The 20,204-nt window shown below is 35.0% G+C and overlaps 1 pseudogene; it reads right to left on the bottom strand.

Annotated features, from left to right (window-relative positions):
* Window positions 1-4,922: 4,922 nt before the first annotated feature.
* Window positions 4,923-5,956, bottom strand: LOC132423983 (SH2/SH3 adapter protein NCK1 pseudogene; annotated as a pseudogene).
* Window positions 5,957-20,204: the final 14,248 nt, after the last annotated feature.

Below are 20,204 nucleotides of genomic sequence, written 5' to 3'. Positions count from 1 at the left end.
CCTGGTAAAACAGGCTTTCATCAATAGGGTCACTTTTTAGATTCTACTGCAGTGCTGCATAAATACTTGCTGTGGAATTGGGTGAAAAACTTCAATTCTCTGTGGAATTGGTGAGTATCCCTCCTGTAATCATGCATAATTTCTCTAAGTTATCAAAAGGAATCACTACTGACACTCTTCTTTCTTGAATTCATTGCTGAATTATTGTGAGAATAGATTACGACACATGAAAACACAATAGGCTCACAATCGAGTGAATGGTAGGTCAGGAGGAACATTGTGTGAGATCGAGGGATAAGAAGAGAGATCTGAGGAAGCCAAATATGAAGCAGAAGTTCTCAGCCCCTCTCACAGATGAAGCCAAAAACCAAGGACAAGATCTCGGAAGTAATTCCTGTCAAGTTTTAGACAACGAGAAAATAGTAATTGAACAGCTGAAAGTCACTAAGAGAATTAATCTGACTTAGAGGTGATGGGGTTTAATCAATACATCATAATGCCTTTGGCTTCTAAGAAGACACATTGCATCAAAGTATCCTGAAGACATAGCAATTGTTCACAGCTACCTGTTTTTTGCACCGCTTAGTAATTCAAGAAAATCTGATGTCACCAAGAAAGGCATCCCACATGTTACATCACTGAAGATTCTTAGTAATGCATATAACAATATTGAAAATAAAACACGTGTTCCATGGACCGCTGAATTTTGTAGAGGAAAAGTATCTTCATTGGAATTCAGAAGGTCTAAAACTATTTGGTTCTGTGGGATTTCCAAACAAATGGAAACATGAACTAAGCAAAACATGTATCACTGGAAGGAGTTATAATCTTAAACATCAGTGAGTGTCATGTATAAGGGAACATAGTAGGAAGTAAATAATTCCACTTGGAAAAAAAATTCGATGAAAAAACATTATTATTACAAAGCTTGAAAATCAATTATGTCAAAATGAATGAAAGAAAACAAACCCAAGTTTTTATGCTTGTGAAAAATGTTTATTAGAAACTATGCCCAGAATTATCACAGAATAGATTATGAAAGAAGCTACATGTCAGTAATGTTGCAGGAATGAGAACGTCCAGCATGAGTGATGAAACTCTGGTTTAGATTCATATGTCTCCATTGATTTAAAGTGTCAATCTTTATTGCAATATCTTCAATAGCCTCTCAAAAATTTCACTGCTTGCTTTGAAGGAAACAAAACAACTAATTTATTTAAAAATTATTTAAAGTGGCGCAGTGGTTGAGAGTCTGCCTGCCAATGCAGGGGACACGGGTTCGTGCCCCAGTCCGGGAAGATCCCACATGCCGCGGAGCGGCTGGGCCCGTGAGCCATTGCCGCTGAGCCTACGAGGCCGGAGCCTGTGCTCTGCAATGGGAGAGGCCACAACAGTGAGAGGCCCGCATACCACAAAAAAAAAGAAAAAAAAATATTTAAAAATAATGAATGAGTAACAGAAAAAAAAAATTTCAGAAAAATCCAGAGAACCAGTGTCTTCTATAGAAAGTAGGATCAAAGTAGCCAAGCCATAACCACCATACCCTCCAAGACCATAATAGCCCAGGCCTCCAAAACCACCAAACCCATAGCCAAGGCCCCCATAGTAGTTGCTGCAGTCATAGCTCATTGTGTCAGGGGTTGAAGCTTTGGTTGGATGTTGAAGGTGACTTTCCTGAGAATGAATATCACCAGCTGCACCCCACCTTTTATACTCCCTCCGTGTGGGTGTGGTAAACCACATCACACAAGTGTCATTCTCTCTGAAAATCCATCTTTGGTGAAACACAGTACTATTAAGCCATACCTTTCTTTAAGAAGGGTAGTTCCAGAGATGCACAAGTATGATTTTTCTTTGAATTGAATTGAATTTTCATTCTTCAGAAAAAGGCTTTGTGTTAATAATTATTTTCATGTCTTCAAAGTTTATGTTTTTACATATTTCTGTACCTACATCATAATGATCAGGCTCCCTTATTTTAGATAATTTGAGATTTTGATCTTTGTCAATGATATCTCCATTTTGCCTCAGATAGGGTTCTCTTCAATGATGATTGTTCCTTATTATTTATGATGAAATAAACTAAGGTAAAATTATTAAATAATCCATAAATGATTGAGAACACATATTTTTAGAAAGGAAATATGCACAAGTATGTGGCTTTTCTTTCTTTTTGCATATTTGTATGATAACCTTGTAAGCACCTTCATACGTGTAAAGATATTCCTAAAACATCACGTCTCTGAACCCATAGCCCAAAACAAAACTATAGAATATAATGTATGGCCCACCCTGCGGGTAAGTTAAAATGCTTCCCAACCATCAATTATTCTTTATTTAAACTCTGTGCTCCAACCACAATGCTTTGCTCATTGAGGACACACCTTGCTTACCTTTGTATCTGATCATAAGCCTACTTCCTCCAGTTTCTTGCCACTACAAGTGGCAATAAACCTCCACTCTACCTAGGTGAGCCCTCTCCAGTTGTTTCTTGAAACTTCAGTTGCCTTTCTCACTCTAAGCTTTGTATCAGACATCCTTTCTCACTCTAAAATAACTCCCTCTCCTCATAGCTTTCTTCAACAATTCTAGTCCAAAAGCACCTACAAACATACATCTACTCTTTTAAGTTGACACTGCCTCTTACAAAATTTTTCGTTTTTTGACTGGTTACTGGAACTGGTCTAAAAGTACTTCGAAGGCATGAAGCTGACACCTAACACAATACCTTGTAAAAGGAAACAACATACGTATTTGCTGATTTTTTTTAATTTATTTTTTCCTGAAATGCAAATTCATATTGTATGAGTTTTTTGTAAATAGAGAAGTATTTATATGAAGGGATAGAAATATTTATATTTATATACTTCAAATTGTAAAAAAATCAATTAAAACAAATATAGTCAATAAAATATTCATATTTACATTATATTATGAGAAAGAAACAATGATAAGCCTTTGGGAAGGGAGATGATAGATGATAAATATATAAATGATGACTCCATTTACTTTAAATCCCACAACTTAATTGTATTCTCAATTGTATGTGTGCTTGTGTGCTTGTCTCTTTATGTTGTATGTATGTGTGTGTTATTTGGTGTATGTGAATGAAGACATATGTGTTTTTTCTTATAAATACCATAAAGTAGTATAATGGAGGAGTAAAATGATGGATAGTTACACTGATTTCAAGGGTAATTTAGAGGAATTAACTATTATGGTGGCTGCAATGTCTTGCAAGTAAGAATTCTGTAGAAATGTATAATGAGCTGCATCTAGAGGATGTGTATAAGAATTTTACAAAGTGAGAAGAGGAGTTTCCAACACAGAAACTGGTTTTAGCTTATGATCAGATACAAAGGTAAGCAAGGTGTGTCCTCAATGAGCAAAGCATTGTGGTTGGAGCACAGAGTTTAAATAAAGAATAATTGATGGTTGGGAAGCATTTTAACTTACCTGCAGGGTGGGCCATACATTATATTCTATAGTTTTGTTTTGGGCTATGGGTTCAGAGAAGTGATGTTTTAGGAATATATATTTTCTCTGAAATGTGGATTGTATGGTGAATTCTTGAAAGCAAGAGGACCACTTGAGAAGCTCTTACAATATCCCGTCATAGTATGAAATAAGAAAAATGGACTAGAAAGGATAAACATAAGGTATATTATTAAATATCAGTAGTATTTGTGCAGATTTTAGAGACAAATATGAAACTTACTGGACATAGTTATTATTTTTCCTTGTTTAAATGTAATGTGCTATCCTCCTTTAAGTTAACTTTATTAAAAATTAAATAAATAAACAGTATCAGGCCCCAAATTTCTCAGTACCAAATAATTATGACAAAATCCATTTCCTTGGAATTCTAGTCAGTCAACAGCCAATTGGAGGGGAAATATATTTGTAAATACCTGGGAATGAGAACACATGAATGCAACCTAATTATAACAATAAAAAGAAAACTCTAAAAAAATAAATATTTTGGTGCCAAGACCAACTTTGGAAAGTCACTTTGATTCCTTTACTCTGTATTTGAGATGCAATTATCTGCTGTGCAGAAAGAAAATTTTGAGGCATTTCTTCATAATTACAAATAATTTATAAGTGGAAATTACATGATGAACACATCAATCATAATATTCTGTCAACAAGGTATCTTCATTTGGCAATCAAAGTGGCAGTGTAGATGCAAATATTCTGAGGTCAAAGTTTCTTGTCTTTTACTCATACATATGTCTATTTCTCTGCTCATAAGATCATGAGCAGGAACTTTATTCGGCCTCAAGCCCTGAAAATGTGAACACAACTCACATTCTTCTTCTTTATCATCATTCATATGATCAGTATGCATGACATTCTTTTTTTTTAACAACTCTCCAAGAAATTTATTTTAGCATATGCCATATATTGATATAATTGATATAATAATTTTATATGAAGAGAACCATTGCAGAAGTAACTAAGGTGGTGCCCTTACAAGGAAATAAAAGAAAGGCAATAAAGAAATTCTTCCATATAAGGACTTTCGATCTGCATCATTTTTTTCAAAATATAAAACCTTAATATTAGAAGTAAAGAGAAAAAGAGCAAAAAAACAATAAAACAGAAGACCAAGGATAAGGAATTGCTCTATGCAGACGTTTGGCACCTGTAGTATATATGTATGGACTGAGTTATAATAAAAATACTTACGTATTAGAGCCAATTTTCATATAGAGTTAGAAACAGCAATTTCCAATCAAGCGTGATTGGACTGATATTTTCTCAGTCTTCAATTACATGACGAATTACAACTGTATAGCAGTCACTTCTGGTCAGCAGTATCATGATAAATCTTGATAAGATACAATTTTTCTCCCTGTTCACTTGTAAAAATTGGTGCCTTTTTATAATGTTCTACAAGTTCTTCCATGGTGCTGAATTTACGCTGCCCAATGCAGTAGACAGTTTCTTTTAGTTGGACTTTAAAATGCTTATTTTTCCCTTGTGCTTTTAGTGATACTGAAAAATCATTTGGCGGAGATTCACTATCATGAATGAGGAAATCAACTTCATGCCCTCTTTCATTTAATGCCATTTCTGCTTGGTGCCTGGTGACTTTCCCATAATACCATGGATTGCCAGCAAACTTTCCAGTAAGTGAAAGCCTAATGTAAACACACTGTGGAGGCGATGGTTCCAAACCTGAGGTTAATGGATTATTCTGCCTAATGGTAACATAGTTTTTCAGCACCACAGCAACCATTCCATTGGTCTTCCTGCATTTCCACCACTCAGGGTCATTTTCAAGTTTTTCAATAACATCCATTACATCGCCTTTCTCAAAATTAAGTTCTTCATCATTGGACGACCTGAATGGGTAAAGAGCCTGTACCAGATGTAACACTTGCTCAGTATTTAGGTTACTGACAACTGCTGCTAATTTCTCTGACAAAGAACCCACATGGTCACCCAAAGGACTGTCGCCTTCCTCAGTCATGTAGTTTGAAGGGAACCATCCAACATGTCCATTATAGCTACCCCACCACCACCCATCACTGCATTTCTCCATGACGATCATCTTTGTCCCTTTTATCAATGACAATTCATCCTCTCTCTCTGCCATGTCGTTAAATTTTACATAAGCAGGCACGTTGAGGTCATACAGACGTTCCCCTGGGTCAAAAAAGCTATCATCAGCAGGAGATGCAGAATCTGGCACACGAGGTTTTCTTTTCACTCTTCCAATGCCTAACGTATCCTTTAGGTTTTTTACAATCGATGCTTTCCGAGCACTGTTTTTCCTTTCCACATAGTTAGAAGGCACAAAACCCATTTTATCCATGGAATTTTGAACTCGCCACCAGGACTTAGAATCACCCAGAAGCCACAATCTCTCATTCTTCTTGATGTCCAGCTCTTGTTCTTATTGGGCCACATAATCAAATTTGGCTACTACCACCACTTCTTCTGCCATTTTTCAGCAGCTTCTGCACTGTTCAAATCCATACTTACTGCTCTTTCATCTGATAATCAGCGTTAAGGGAACTGTCTTTATCACCTTAGGAATCCCCTTTGTCTCTCTAGAATTTGATTTCCTGTTTACTGTATTCTGCATGACATTCTTGAAATAAATCTCAAACTGCTTTCCTTTCTAGTCCAGACCCCATATATGGGCACAGTGTTTGAGCTGGGACTTCTTGGGCAGGTGCCAAGATTACAGTATTTTATCTGCATTTCAATTATTTTCTTTTAAACATTTTTTTTCTGTGACACTGTTTTTTTTAATTTATGGCAGTATGAAATGAAAACCATTTTCATTATTTAAGATGTCCATATACTATATTCACTCTAATAATCCAACAATGACCCTTAAGCTCCAATTCCTTCTTTATCTTATGGAACATATTTTTCTTCTCCCTCCCCATGACAATGCACATGCTGTTCTCTTCTTCAACTCTGCCCTTCTCTAATTTGTTTAAAATACCATTTTGGCAGGGGGTACGCGAAGTAAGGTTCTATTCAATACATCTCTCCACATTCCTTAAGTCCTAGAGTCCTTCTCACAAAATAAAACATTTAATTGTTTCTGAAAATATGGTTATGGAAAAAAAATTAAATACAGAAATATAGTAATACAATATAAAAAACTCCCACCAATCATTCATTCATTTTAATGAATTACCAAGTCAGGGTCAATTGTATTTCAAACATAGCCTCACATGCTTCCTTCACTGTTGCATCATTTTGAGATGCCCTACTTTTTAGGTCCATAAATATTTCAGTATATACCTGATAGATATAAAGATTCTTTCTTTAAAAAAAGGTATGCGGTGTGTGATTTTTTTAGTTATTATTTATTTTCTGGAATTTAAGCCCCATTATTTAAAATGTCCTGTCAGGTTGGATTTAGTGGTATGTAGGTAACTGCTAATAACTGAATTGAAGTTTCTGATTTCTAGCTTGAATCAATGAAACTCATCCTCCAAATCATTTCTCCATTCACTAAATCACAAAAAAGTCAGCACAACTATTAGTTTATTAACACATTACTGAAGTATTAGTAAGAATCACTGGAGATCCATGAAAACTTGTGCAACTTACCTAATTAAATGAGAGTTATATTGGGAGTCCTATCATGTATAATTTAAAGATGAAAGTTAGGGATCTTAAGACCCTAATTATGAGAATATGAAATAAAAATCCATAACAGTCTCAGGTTTGAAGGAAGCCACCGCCCCCAAAAAAATAACCTGCAATAAAATCCCTCTCAAGACTTAAATGAGGAACAAATACTACTCAATCTGAGTTGGAAAAATTATAGAAACATTGATTCAAGCCTCAATTTTTTTTAACTTATGAATAAAGTAAGGTAAAACCTGAAAAGTTACATATTAAAATGTTAAAATAATAAGGAAAGTCTGAACATAGAAAAAGAAAACCCAGGTTTTCCAATTTTTTATAAAAATTGAAGCTGCTGGGACTTTCCTGGTGGCACAGTAGTTAAGAATCCGCCTGCCAAGGCAGGGAACACCGGTTTGAGCCCTGGTCCGGGAAGATCCCACATGCTGCGGAGCAACGAAGCCCATGTGCCACAATTACTGAGCCTGTGCTCTAGAGCCCGCGAACCACAACTACTGAGCCCATGGGCCACAACTACTGAAGCCCACGCGCCTAGAGCCCGTGCTCCACAACAAGAGAAGCCACCGCAATGAGAAGCCTGCACACAGAAACAAAGAGTAGCTCTGCTTGCTGCAACTGGAGAAAGCCCGCGTGCAGCAACGAAGACCCAACCAACGTAGCCAAAAATAAATAAATAAATATATATTAAAAAAAAAAGGCATACTTAAAAAAAAAAGATTGAAGCTGCTGGAGTGAGCAGTGTGTATGTGTTTGGCAGCAGAGGATGGGGAGGGAGAAACGATTCAAACAACATGTATCCCTGTCATTGTTTTCTAAGGAGGCTCCTAGTAGAAGGCACATTGAACAAAGACTGAGCAAAGAGGTACAGACAGCTCTTCCTTACAAGCTCATAAACATAACAGTTTCTAAAGATTATATAGGTTTAAAAATATTCTTTCCCTGATACACTGAGAATAAAGTAGTTATTATATTAAACTAATAACTTTACAAAGGAAGTGTTATTATATTCATAAGAATTAGTTTATGCCTAAATATTTTGTTTTTATAGGATGTCAAATCTAAAAAAGAACAATATATGAGCAAGTTATCACATGAGATGTAGAAGTTACAGGCTAAAAGTTAATAAGATCACTTCTAAGGAAGTAAATAATTGTATGGAAAAAATAAGTTTCAACCAAATATATTAATCAAATATGCAAAACTTATGAATAAATAGCGCATTTAGGTAGGCAAAAATAATGAAACAAGGTCCTGAATGTTGACAAATTTTATTGGAAAATACTTCCAGAAATATCACAGGAGGGATGAAGGAGGAAGCTTCATGTCAGTAACATAGCAGGAGTGAAGATAGGCAGCCTGTGTGGTGGATTCTGGATGGGGGAAACAGACCATTGTAGATGTAGAATGCTTTCAGTAAAATCCAGATGACCAGTATCTTCCACAGAAAGAAGGACGGAAGTAGCCACAGCCATAACCACCATAGCCTCCACGACCATAGCTGGAACTATAGCCATAACCCAGGCCACCAAAACCACCAAGGCCATAACCAAAGCCACCATACTAGTTGCCGTAGTAGTAGCTCATTGTGACAGGGCTCGAGTATTAGGTTGGATGTTGAAGATGACTTTCTTAAGAATGAATATCACCTGCTGCCCCCAGACTTTTGTACTCCCTCCATGTGGGTGTGGTCAACCACAACACACAAGTGTCATTCTCTTTGAAAATCTATCTTTGGTGAAAAACAGTACTATTAAGTCATAACTTTCTTATGAAGGGGAGTTTCAAAGATGCATGAAATGTTTTATTTTTCCTTTGAAACATTTTTATTTTCCTTTTGTCATAACTTAAATTACATATATTCCTACAGTTAAAATATCAGCCTCCTTCACAATAGATAGATCATTTCTGGTATTTCCTGAGATCTTTGTCATTACCAGATAATATCTTCTTCATGTTTTCTTACACTCAATTTTTGTCTATTTTAAATATCATATTTTCTATCTCTTTTTCTCTTTGATTTTCAATAAATCAGGGTACCAAGTATTAAATAACCATGAATGGTTGAAACTAATCCAAAAATGGAAGACAAATTATTCAGAATAAAAACTACATTTCAGTGACTCTAATTTGTAAAGACAAACTCCATAGAAGGATATTCAAGTCACAATTGAGATAATACTTCTGGTATTAGTTTCCTAGGACTGCTGTAAAAAATAACCACTCATTGGTAATTTTTTTCCCAAAACAGGAGAAATTTAAGTTCTCATAGTTCTAAAAGCTGGAAGTCTAAAACCAAGATATTTACAGGGCCATACTCCCTATGAAGGCTCTGAGGAAAAATTATTCTTTGCTTCTTCCTAGCCTCTGGTGGTCCCTGGTAATTCTTAGCATCTCTTGTCTTGCTGCTACATCATTCCAATCTCTGCCTCAATCATCACAGGGCCTTCATCCCGTCTTGCGTGTGTGTGTGTGTTCATGTGTGTGCATGTGTGTGTGTCTAAATCTCTGTCTTCTTATAAGAACACCAGAAATTAGATTTGAGGCCCATCCTAATCTGGTATAAACTCATCTTAACCTGATTACATCTGTGAAGACCGTCTTTCCAAATAAGCTCACATTCACAGGTTAGAACTTTACGATTTCTTTTTAGGAGACATAATTCAGCTCCTTAACACTGCCTTTTTGATGAAACATACATCTTTTGTCAGATTGTATTTTGAAAATTAAGCTAAATTGAGATGAATTTTCAGAAAATCACCTTCCTATATAGTTATAGGTTAGTTACGGTGGAAAGAAACATTTTGCATGAGATTTGGAAGGCAGGAAATTAAACTAAAGCTTAATCTCTCAGCCCTCCCTTTTGTGAGACAGGAAAACTACAGGGGAGTTGAGTGAGAGGGATGCCCTTTTCCCAGGGCTCGGAGACAAGGCTCTGCTCATTCCCCTTGAGTTGAGACCTTTCCAGTTATGGGAAAGACTCTGGGTATCTTTCACAAAGCTTGCTCTTCTTCTCCCACTGCCAGAGCAAAGAAGGGATCTTTCTCAAATTTTCACGGTGTGAACCTGGTAGAGTTCCTGTAGATAAAGCCCATAAAAGTGTGGGCGCCTCTAAGACAAAAGCCCCTTAGAGTTTCTCACTTTTGCACGAATCCATACTCAGCCTCTAGTAACTTGTCACAATGAGAGTTTGAATATTTGTAACAGTTTATGACTCCAGAGACTTCTTCTGTTGGTAAGCAAATCTCAGCTGTGACTACAGATTCCCCCATTTCTCCAGATTTTAGGAGTGGTTTGTCCTGAAAACTCAGTTTTCTGCTAGATTCTAGAAAAGTCATTGATCTTTAGTTTGTGCAGCTTTATCTTGTTGTAAAGACCAGAGTGACAATTTCCAAGCTCTTGTCATGTCAGAGCTAAAACAAGAAGTCCGAAATTTTTATTTAATGGAAAATAGAGCAGTTATTTCATTATTTAAAGAATGGAAGACTTTAAAGTTTAGGTTGCACACAGAAAGGAGTACAGGTGAAATGAAGATTCATTCAATCAAACGATAAGTTTGATTGAATACCTGGAATATTAAAGTTATTTCACTTTGCTTTGAACAAAGTATATGATAAAAGGGAAAGATATAAATGGCCACTCATGGTCTTAGAAAGCCTGCCCTTTAGCTGTGTTCTAAAAATATCTATGTCTTGTGTGTCTATGATTTTCTGAGTATTGTAGCCTGGAGGCAGGGCTGAGGGTGAGGAATAGATTGAGCCACATGAGGGAGTATAGAGAAATGTAAAATGAAAGGTAGCGACTCCTATTTCTAAAGCAACTTAAAAGAGCTTAAGATTTCCATGGGCTAGGTTTATTCATCAAAGAATTCTGGAAAAGGTGGGGCACACTGGATGTGAAGGATGTGTAAGATTCATTGAACATCAACGAGAGAGACAGAAACTAGAAAGAGGCAATGACTTTAGCTAATGCTCTGAGGCAAGACTTAACCACATGTATCCTCGATGTGCATGTGTAGATCAGTGTATCTGGAGCAGAGTCTATATACAGACTAATTAAATTTGGGAGATACACAGATTACAGTGAAAGAAGGGTCTGGACAGAGAAAGATAAATACTGTATGATCTCACTTATATGTGGAATCTAAAAGAGCAGAATTCATAGAAACAGAATAGAATGGTGGTTACCAGAGACTGGGGGCTAGAAAAAAATGGGGAAATGTTGTTCAAAGGGTACAAGCCTCCACTTATAAGATGAATAAGTTCTGGGGATCTAATGTAAAATGTGGGTATAGTTAACAATATTGTCACATACTTGAGAGTTGCTATAAGGGTAAATCTTAAATGATCTCACCACACACAAAAGTGATAATTATATGAGGTTATGGAAGTGTTAAACTAACCCTATTGTGGTAATCATTTCACAGTATATATGTGCATTAAATGATCATGTTGTATTCCTTAAATGTATACATTCTATTTTGATCATATCTCAGTAAAGCTGGAAGAAGTTTAAGTAAAAGAAAAGAAAGGCTTGGGATTTGGGATTGAAATGTTTGTCATTTATGGAGTAATCTTCTAATTTGGGGCCAGGGAAGTACTATAGGAAAAGTGAAATTTTAAAATACTTGGTTTTTGGTGCAAGCTGGGTGGTGTGGGGAGATGTGGAAAGTAAGGAGATGAGCTAGATAATACATCAATAATTATAGTATAGTATGGTAAGAGCTGGAATTAAGGTTTTTGTAACAGGGATGGCTGGGAAAGGATGGATATAAGATGCATAATGTTAAAGGAATAGCACTCACATGCTTCATTGACTGAAAGTAGAAACATTACCAAGCTACAAGTTTGTATTCTTAAGATTTATTATTTATTTATTTATATTTGCCTGCGACACGTGGGATCTTAGTTCCCTGACCAGGGATCGAACCCGCGTCCCCTGCATTGTAAGGCAGATTCTTTACCACTGGACCACCAGGGAAGTCCCTAAGTTTGTATTCTTTATATCATTTTATTTTTAACTTTTAAATGAATATAAGCTGATAAAAATGGATTTCCTGTCAAGAGTAAAGAGCATTATGACCAATGTTTGTTTTTTAATAAAATGAGTGAAATACTTCATGTGTGTTTTAATACATATGCAGAAGTCCACTGCATTTTATTTATTCAGTAGCCCATAATTTTTGAGATAAAAGCATTTGAGAACAATAATAAAAAAAAAAAAAAACATGTTTTTGACACCAATCTATATTTCACAGTGGAAGTCACCGAAAGGCAACTTTAAAAGTTCAGTTATTTAGGGCTTCCCTGGTGGCGTAGTGGTTGAGAGTCCGCTTGCCGATGCAGGGGATACGGGTTCGTGCTCCGGTCTGGGAAGATCCCACATGCCGTGGAGCGGCTGGACCTGTGATCCATGGCCGCTGAGCCTGCGCGTGCGGAGCCTGTGCTCCGCAACGGGAGAGGCCACAATACTGAGAGGCCCGCGTACCGCAAAAAAAAAAAATAAAAATAAAAAAATTTTAAAAGTTCAGTTATTTAGAGATAAATAAATATTTCATCTCAAGTCAATTTTTGGAACTTTACCATGACTCTAATTACCAATACTCTTCTCAAATTATGAAGGGAAATTTTGAGATGTTTGCTAGTGAACAAAATGAATATTAAGGTAATAATTATAAACCATAAAGCAAGTAATATATTCCTATATGACATCTTACCTTTGAAATTTGAGTGGTATAACTAGCATATTTGATAGTAGCATCAGATCATTCCTCAATATAACAAAATTATATTCAGTAATAATCATAAAATAAACAATTATAATGGCCAGAAACAAAACACACATGACAAATATTGTTTTATTAAAATACATCTGTAAATTTTATAAATTATTGTCCATTAAGTAATCAGTGAATTTAAACAAAAATAAAATACCTGTAAAAAATTTGCTTTTACCAAACAAAAATATTATATTGTATAGTTTCATAGTGTTTCATTGTTTTGAATTTGAAACACACACACACTCACATACACATATACATACACACTGCTCTAACTGAGCCATGTTACTACAGACTTTCTTTCTCTCTCTTTATTCCTCCCTCCCTCTTTCTTTCTTTTCTTCCTTTCTTTCTTCCTTCCTCTCTTTCTTTCTTTCTTTCTTTTTCATTCTTTCTTTCTTTCCTTCCTTCCTTCTTTCTCTCTTGCTTTATTTTCCTCTCTTTCTTCCTTTCTTTCTTTCATTTTCTATCTTTCTTTCTCTCCTCTCTGTCTCTCTCTGTTTTCTTTTTTACTGGAGAAGCAATTTGTCTGGATAACAATGTGATTTTCTAAATTTAGTTTTTCTTTCCTATCTTTCGCTCAAAGTCAACAGAATATGAAGAAGTCAAATATCTCTGTCAGTCAGTTAAAGCTCCCTATAAGCTGTATTCTTTTTAATAAGCCAATATTTCTCCTCAAATGACAATCTCTCCATTATTTCATGGATACTATGTTCTCTTCTTCATGCCCGTGACAATGTCATATTTTCTAATGAATTTTATTATATAAACAGTGAAGTAAAATATAAGAATAATATGGTAAAAGGAATCATTATATACATAACTCATCTTCATAAATTATCACCTTGTGACCAATCATATTTCCTCTGTACTTCTGTCTTTTTCCTTCTTACCAGCTGTGAAATTTTTAAGCAAATCCCAGGAATCATACCATTTTATCTATAAATATTGTCATATGACTCTCTAAATGATAGAGACTTTTAAAAAGCACTGTCAGTAATTTTTTTTAATCTTATTTTTGAACTGAAATAGATTTTTCAAGTAAGGTTGCAAATTAGATTTATTTTGAGATTGATTGAAAAGTTAAACTTTTATTCAGAATCTGTGTGATTCAGCATTCTCAGCATTCCTAATTTCATAAGATCATTAAAAGAAATGAAAACAAACTTTACACTAGAAAGATTTTTCTCTTAAGCACAGTGCTGGAAATACCTGTGGGACTCACTGGAGACTCATGAAGGCCCATGGGATTCACTGAGTTTATTGGAAGTGACACCAGTGAACATCTTTATGTAGGACTCAAAGGTGAAGCCTAGTATCCAAGGAAAACAAGACTCCACACAAAAGTCAATGACCCATCTCTGGAATAGAATTCTGATCAAGATATAAATGAAAAACAAAATCCAATCCCAAACTAGAGTTGGAAAAAGGAGTAGGAACATTAATTTAGAGTCAATTTTTAAGTTTTAAGTGAGTTTAAAGAGAGTTTATCTTAAAAATTGATTTGTATATGCTATAATACTGGGATAACCAAGAATGCTGACTATGGTGAATTCTCAGGTTTTTCTCTCTTTCATAGAGTAAATGAAGGCTATCAAGTCACATGTTTTCCCACATTTAAATTGTACAAGGAGGCACACTACTATATATAAAATAGATAACTAATAAGGACCTAGTATACAGCACAGGGAACTCTACTCAATACTCTGTAATGGCCTATATGGGAAAAGAATCTAAAAAAGAGTAGATATATGTATATGTATAACAGATTCACTTTGCTGTATACCTGAAACTAACACTAAATCATAAACCAACTATACCCCAATAATTTTTTAAAAAAATAAATTTAAAAATAATAAAATTATACAAGGAGGAAACTGACAGAAACAGTTGGAATAGTGAGCTACAAATCAAGGACACTACTTTCTTGATGAGCTCAGAAAAATAGGAATACCTATTGGGTGAGTATAGCACCAAAAAGAGCCTCTTCATACAGTGCTGAAAGTCTCCTGGCTTTTCATTAAATGAAAGAGAGAATAGATGGTCCATCAAGCTTCACATATTTACATATTGTTAATGAAGGACATATCTTCATAAGTATTAGAAATGTCTGTATATATTTGGTTCCATGGGATTCCATATTTTAAAAAAGAGGCATCAATTTAGCAAAATAAATAATCTAAATGAGTCATATACTTCGTTGAACAGTAAGGGTTATTTCTAAGGAAACATGAATACAAAGTAAATATGTTCCATGGGAAAATATTTTTCAATGCAAAAATACTACTAAAATTTTGTAAAACATCTAGTGTTTTGAAATGGTTGAAAGAAATAAAGTTTGATATTTAATGTTCACCAAAAAATATTTATTCAAAAGTAAGTCCAGAAATATCACAGAAGTGAAAAAGAGCAAAATATAGGTCATTTTCCAGCAGAGTTGACTATATCTTGGTAGAGCATTCAAATCATTCATCAGAAACATGAGTGTCTGCTGATCCAAAAAGTTCCAAGTGCAGGGTGATAATGTCTTTGAAGAAAAGTAATAGATAATAAAAATTAGACAAACATTCTGAATCCCAAAATAGTGACCAGGTCTTTCAGAAGAATCCAGATGACCAGTATCATCCATAGAAAGAGGGACAGAAGTAGCCACAACCATAACCATCATAGCCTCCAAGGCCATAGCTAGAACAATAGCCATAGCCCAGGCCACGAAAACCACCAAGGCCATAGCCAAGGCCACCATAGTAGTTGCTGTAATGGTAGCTCAATGTGTCAGGGGTTGAAGGTTTGGTTGGATGTTGAAGGTAAGTTTCCTGAGAATGAATATCACCAACTGCATCCAGACTTTTATACCCCCTCAGTGTGGGTGTGGTAAAGCACAACACACAAGTGTCTTTCTCTTTGAAGATTTATCCTTAGTGAAAGATAGTACTATTAAGTCATACCTTTCTTATTAAACATAGTTCCAAAGGTGCATGAAGACATTTTTCCTTTGAATGTAATATAATTTTTCATAACTCAGAATTAATATTTGCTTTTATTATGTTCATCATCAAAACTGATTTTTTTTCGTGTATTTCTACATTAAAATTGAATCTCCAAGCTTTCTTCTTGTGGTTTGTCTGTGGGAGGGTATGTTCCTCTGTGGCAAATGCATCATTTATATTTGTGTATATGGATAATGTAAAGCAACTAAGCAACAGTAAAATAAGAGGTAGTGAGATTTATTACAAAAACAGTAAAACGTTAGAGTGGGTTATATTGATCTGCAAATAATTTCTTAAAAAGGTGGATTTGAGGTAGGCTCTTGAGGGACAGAAGTTATTCAACAGAAAGAGAAGAAAAGAGGAGACAGCATCCTGATGCAGTGAACAGAAGTGAGACCAAGCAAGGTGTGTCTTCCATGCGCGGAGCAGTATGGATATAGCGGAAGGTTTGCAAAAAACAGTAATTGAAGGTTGTAAAGAGATTGGATCCCATCAGGAGGGGGCTTCATTCATTATTAGGATGAGGATTTTATATTTAGTTATGTCCTGTTTTTATTCAAAGACAATGACATGACAGAAGTAATATTTCAGAATTACTTTCTGGTGTTCAGAATAGATTATGTGGGCAGAGCTTGGGAGCAAGGAGATCAGTTCAGTGGCTATAACATTGTCCTGCATTTGATAAAAAGGGATGGGAATAGCTTTTTAGTGAAGTCAATGCCAGGACATAATGGACAGAAAGTATACTAAAAACATTCAAGAACAGATATTAGGGGGAAATAGCATTAGAAAAAGAAAAGAAAAAGTCACCTAGTTGTATAATCTTTGCTGTCCAAATATAATGTATTTTACCCATTATAAAATTATGATATATCATAGGTAAACAACATCACACCATATGCTTTCTCTTGAATTTTGTTTGAAATGTTTAAGACCTTCAAAAATAATTTAATATATATGCTTAACTCCATTGCATTTGACATTTACTCAGTTCATAATCACTTGGAGGAAAAAATATTTCAAAGAGTTAGAAAAATAGGTTTGGGGTTTAACAGTATTTCATAATAGAAGGCAACAAAAGACTACTTTAAATAACTGGTAAATAAATATGTTGGCCCCAAATCCAGTTTTGGAAAGTCTTTATTACCCCCCAAGTTCACAAGCTCTGAGCTGCTCATGAGGCAGTGTTTGAGAGGCTTTCTAAATATATTCTGAAATGTTTACAATGAATAGATATAAAATAATTTGACTGAAACATTAACAATATCATCTTAAAATATTTTCATTTGGCAATCTAATGTACAATAAAAATCCAAATTATCTGAAAATGAATTTATTTTCTTTCTATGTAAATGTGTTTCTTCTTCCAATAGTCTTTTCATTACCAGTCATACTAACTTTCTGGAAAGTCACTGAGCCCCAGCACCTTCATGCTACTTTCACATCACTTTTATGATCAGACTGATTAACAATTTTGGACTGTTTCTCTTTAAAACCACCTTCTTTCTTCTTCCAACCATCAAACCTCACTAGAAGGAATGAGGTGGGACCTGATTGCCACATGTCTTGAACTCTGCACAGCAGCTTTGTTGGTTAAAAGTTATTTTGTAAATACAGTCATGTTCTTGTTACTCCTTCTTCCAAAAAATCCACACAATATGAAGGAAAATATCCCTTTACATAATGTCTGAGGTTTACCAAAAGCTGTTTTCACTCTAATAAGTTAACATTGAACATCAAGCTTCACTTTACATTATTACAGTATACTCCTTGCCCCCAGGAAATGCACCTATTGATCCTTTTACCCATTGTGCCTTAGGCTGCTAGTTCAAATTTTAACCTTTTTCAAGGTCCACATGAAATAATAATTTTTAATATTACTTCATTCTTTCCTTTTAATTCAATTGTCTCTGTTCTTTAAGTCCTACAGACACATAAAATGACACAAAAGAGAGTTGCTTGTGTCTGTATTGTGTAACTATTTTGCTATGGAAAAAAATATATATGTAAAAAATAGAATAGTATATGTTATCTAAATGTCTTGTCTTAAACAACTGACATCTCATTGCCTATTGTGTCTCCTTTAAACCCTTTACCACCCTCTACTCCTGTATTATTTTGAAGTAAGTCTCAAGCATTATATAGTTTCATCCAGAAATATTTAAGTATATATTCTACATATGAACTAAGGCATAAATACCATTCATTAAAGCCATTTGGTAGTGAAATACTTGCTTCAGTGTTGATTGAAAAGCTTAAGTTTTGGGTGAAAACAGCAAGAGGGAACTACCTTAGCTTTCCTAATTACATGGAATCATCAAAAGTGATTATCAAAAACTGTTACTTTAATACCCATTTTTTGGTTATCTTTGAATCCAGTGTTAGGAGTGCATGTAAGAATCACTTGAGTACCACAAAGACCTGTATAGCTCATCCAGTTGAATGAGGCTTCCATCAGTGCTTGTACTTGTGATAGTAGGGGTATTCAGAGGTGATAACAGAGGTATGAGGAATTCAGAGGTGATAATAGAGATATGAGAAAGCTGATAGTTGAGGCAGGAGGCAATAACCAATCTCAAGATTGATTGCAGGATGTCAAGGACAGGGATTAGAATAGAATTCCTAGCAAGGTTTAAATGAGTGACAAATGCCAGCAGCCATCCAGACCAAGAGCATTCATTCTAAATCCATGTCTGTAAGTGAAGAAAATGAAGAATCAAATATCAAAAAGTAAACATATAAATTACAGGGCTGAAATAACCGAGGAAGAGAGAGCACGGAGAACCTTCAGGCTTTCTCCTCTTTCGTAGGAGAAGACACTACAGGAGTCTAACAACTTTGACTTCTAAAGACACAGGGGCACTGAGATATTCTAAAGACAGGGAAAGATGCAGAAGCTGCATTTTTTTAATACAACTAAGAAATATAACAACAACCACTTTGGGATATAACACACACATAAAAATAAAACTCTTCTTTTGCTTCTTACATACTGGAGATTTTTTAAAACTCAGTGTTGTACCTAATTCAGACTGAATGTCACCAGTGGGAAAAAAAGAAAGAAAAAAGGAAGAGGGAGGGAGGGAGGAAGGAAGAGAAAAAAGAATGAAAAGGAAAAAGAAAGTCTTCCTGAAAAAGAAGAGGAAGAAGCCTAATTTGTAATTTTTGCTGATTTCTGTGGTGTCAGTATTCTCACCATGGTCTCTTTCAACCAACCAAAGTGAAACCACTAAACATGAATTTGAAAAGAGATGCTCAAAATTGGCTCTTGTGAGCTAGTATGAGCCAGCTCCAGCCCACCAACAAAAAACTGTATATACTGGAGATGTCAAGTGTATATGTAATTAGGAATGTCTAAATTTTTTACTTCCAATGACTGTTATATGATAATGAAAACCTGGTCTGAGTAAATTCATGGCAACTAAACAATGTTCCTGAGAATGAATATTACCACCTGTACCTGAATTTTTATAATCCTTCAGTGTGGGTGGTGTCCCCTCCATAGATATTTCTCATTCCTATTTGTTTTCATAAATGGGCAAAACAGCCCAATTATACCTTTGCCTTTTGATTTTAAAAGGTTTAATGCTACTCATGAATAATTTCAATTACATATTTGCTTCATCTATGCATCTTACAGCTGGAATCTTTTAATAAAAGGCAATTACTATCAAGTCTTCAAAGCCTATGACTGTGCTTAACATAACCTACCTAGACCACTCGGTGCGATCTACCCTCTTCTTGCATCACATCTAATTTTTCTAGTCTTTGGCTTTTATTTTCTTCCTTTAGAAAAAGCCAGAGCTCTCCTCCTAAGCCAGAAATTTATGTTTTTTTTATTTACTTCTTGGAATGTGTTTTAAGGTGTTGGAACACATTAGTTGAGAGCCCAGTATATGGAGCCACACAGGCCTTTGGTTCAAATCTTGGTTCTGTTCATTAGACATTGTGTGGACTTGAATTTCTCACTCTCTTAAAAATATTAATTTTCACAAAGAGAATAATAATTTCCATCTCTGTTTTGACCTTTGCAGCAAAGTTCCCTTAGCATTGAGTAACAATCCCTGTGTGTTTTACTCCTCTCTCAGATTACAAAAGTAATTATGTCAAAGGAATAAAAACAGAACCATGGAAGATTCCCTTCTTAGATACCTTCAAAGATGCTTAAAGGTGAACAATCAAACTGAAACAACAAGAAAAAGAAGACATGTGAGAGTTCTTATCTGTAAAATGAAAGGGCAATACCTTTGTCATTTTGGGGAAAATCTATACTTAATTAGTTCTGAAATATTTGAATTATGACAAGATTGTATCAT

This window comes from Delphinus delphis, chromosome 4, assembly GCF_949987515.2.
Source record: "Delphinus delphis chromosome 4, mDelDel1.2, whole genome shotgun sequence".
In the NCBI taxonomy this organism is placed as follows: Eukaryota; Metazoa; Chordata; class Mammalia; order Artiodactyla; family Delphinidae; genus Delphinus; species Delphinus delphis.
Note: the sequence above shows the minus strand (reverse complement) of the source record. Positions and strands in the feature narration are given on the sequence as shown.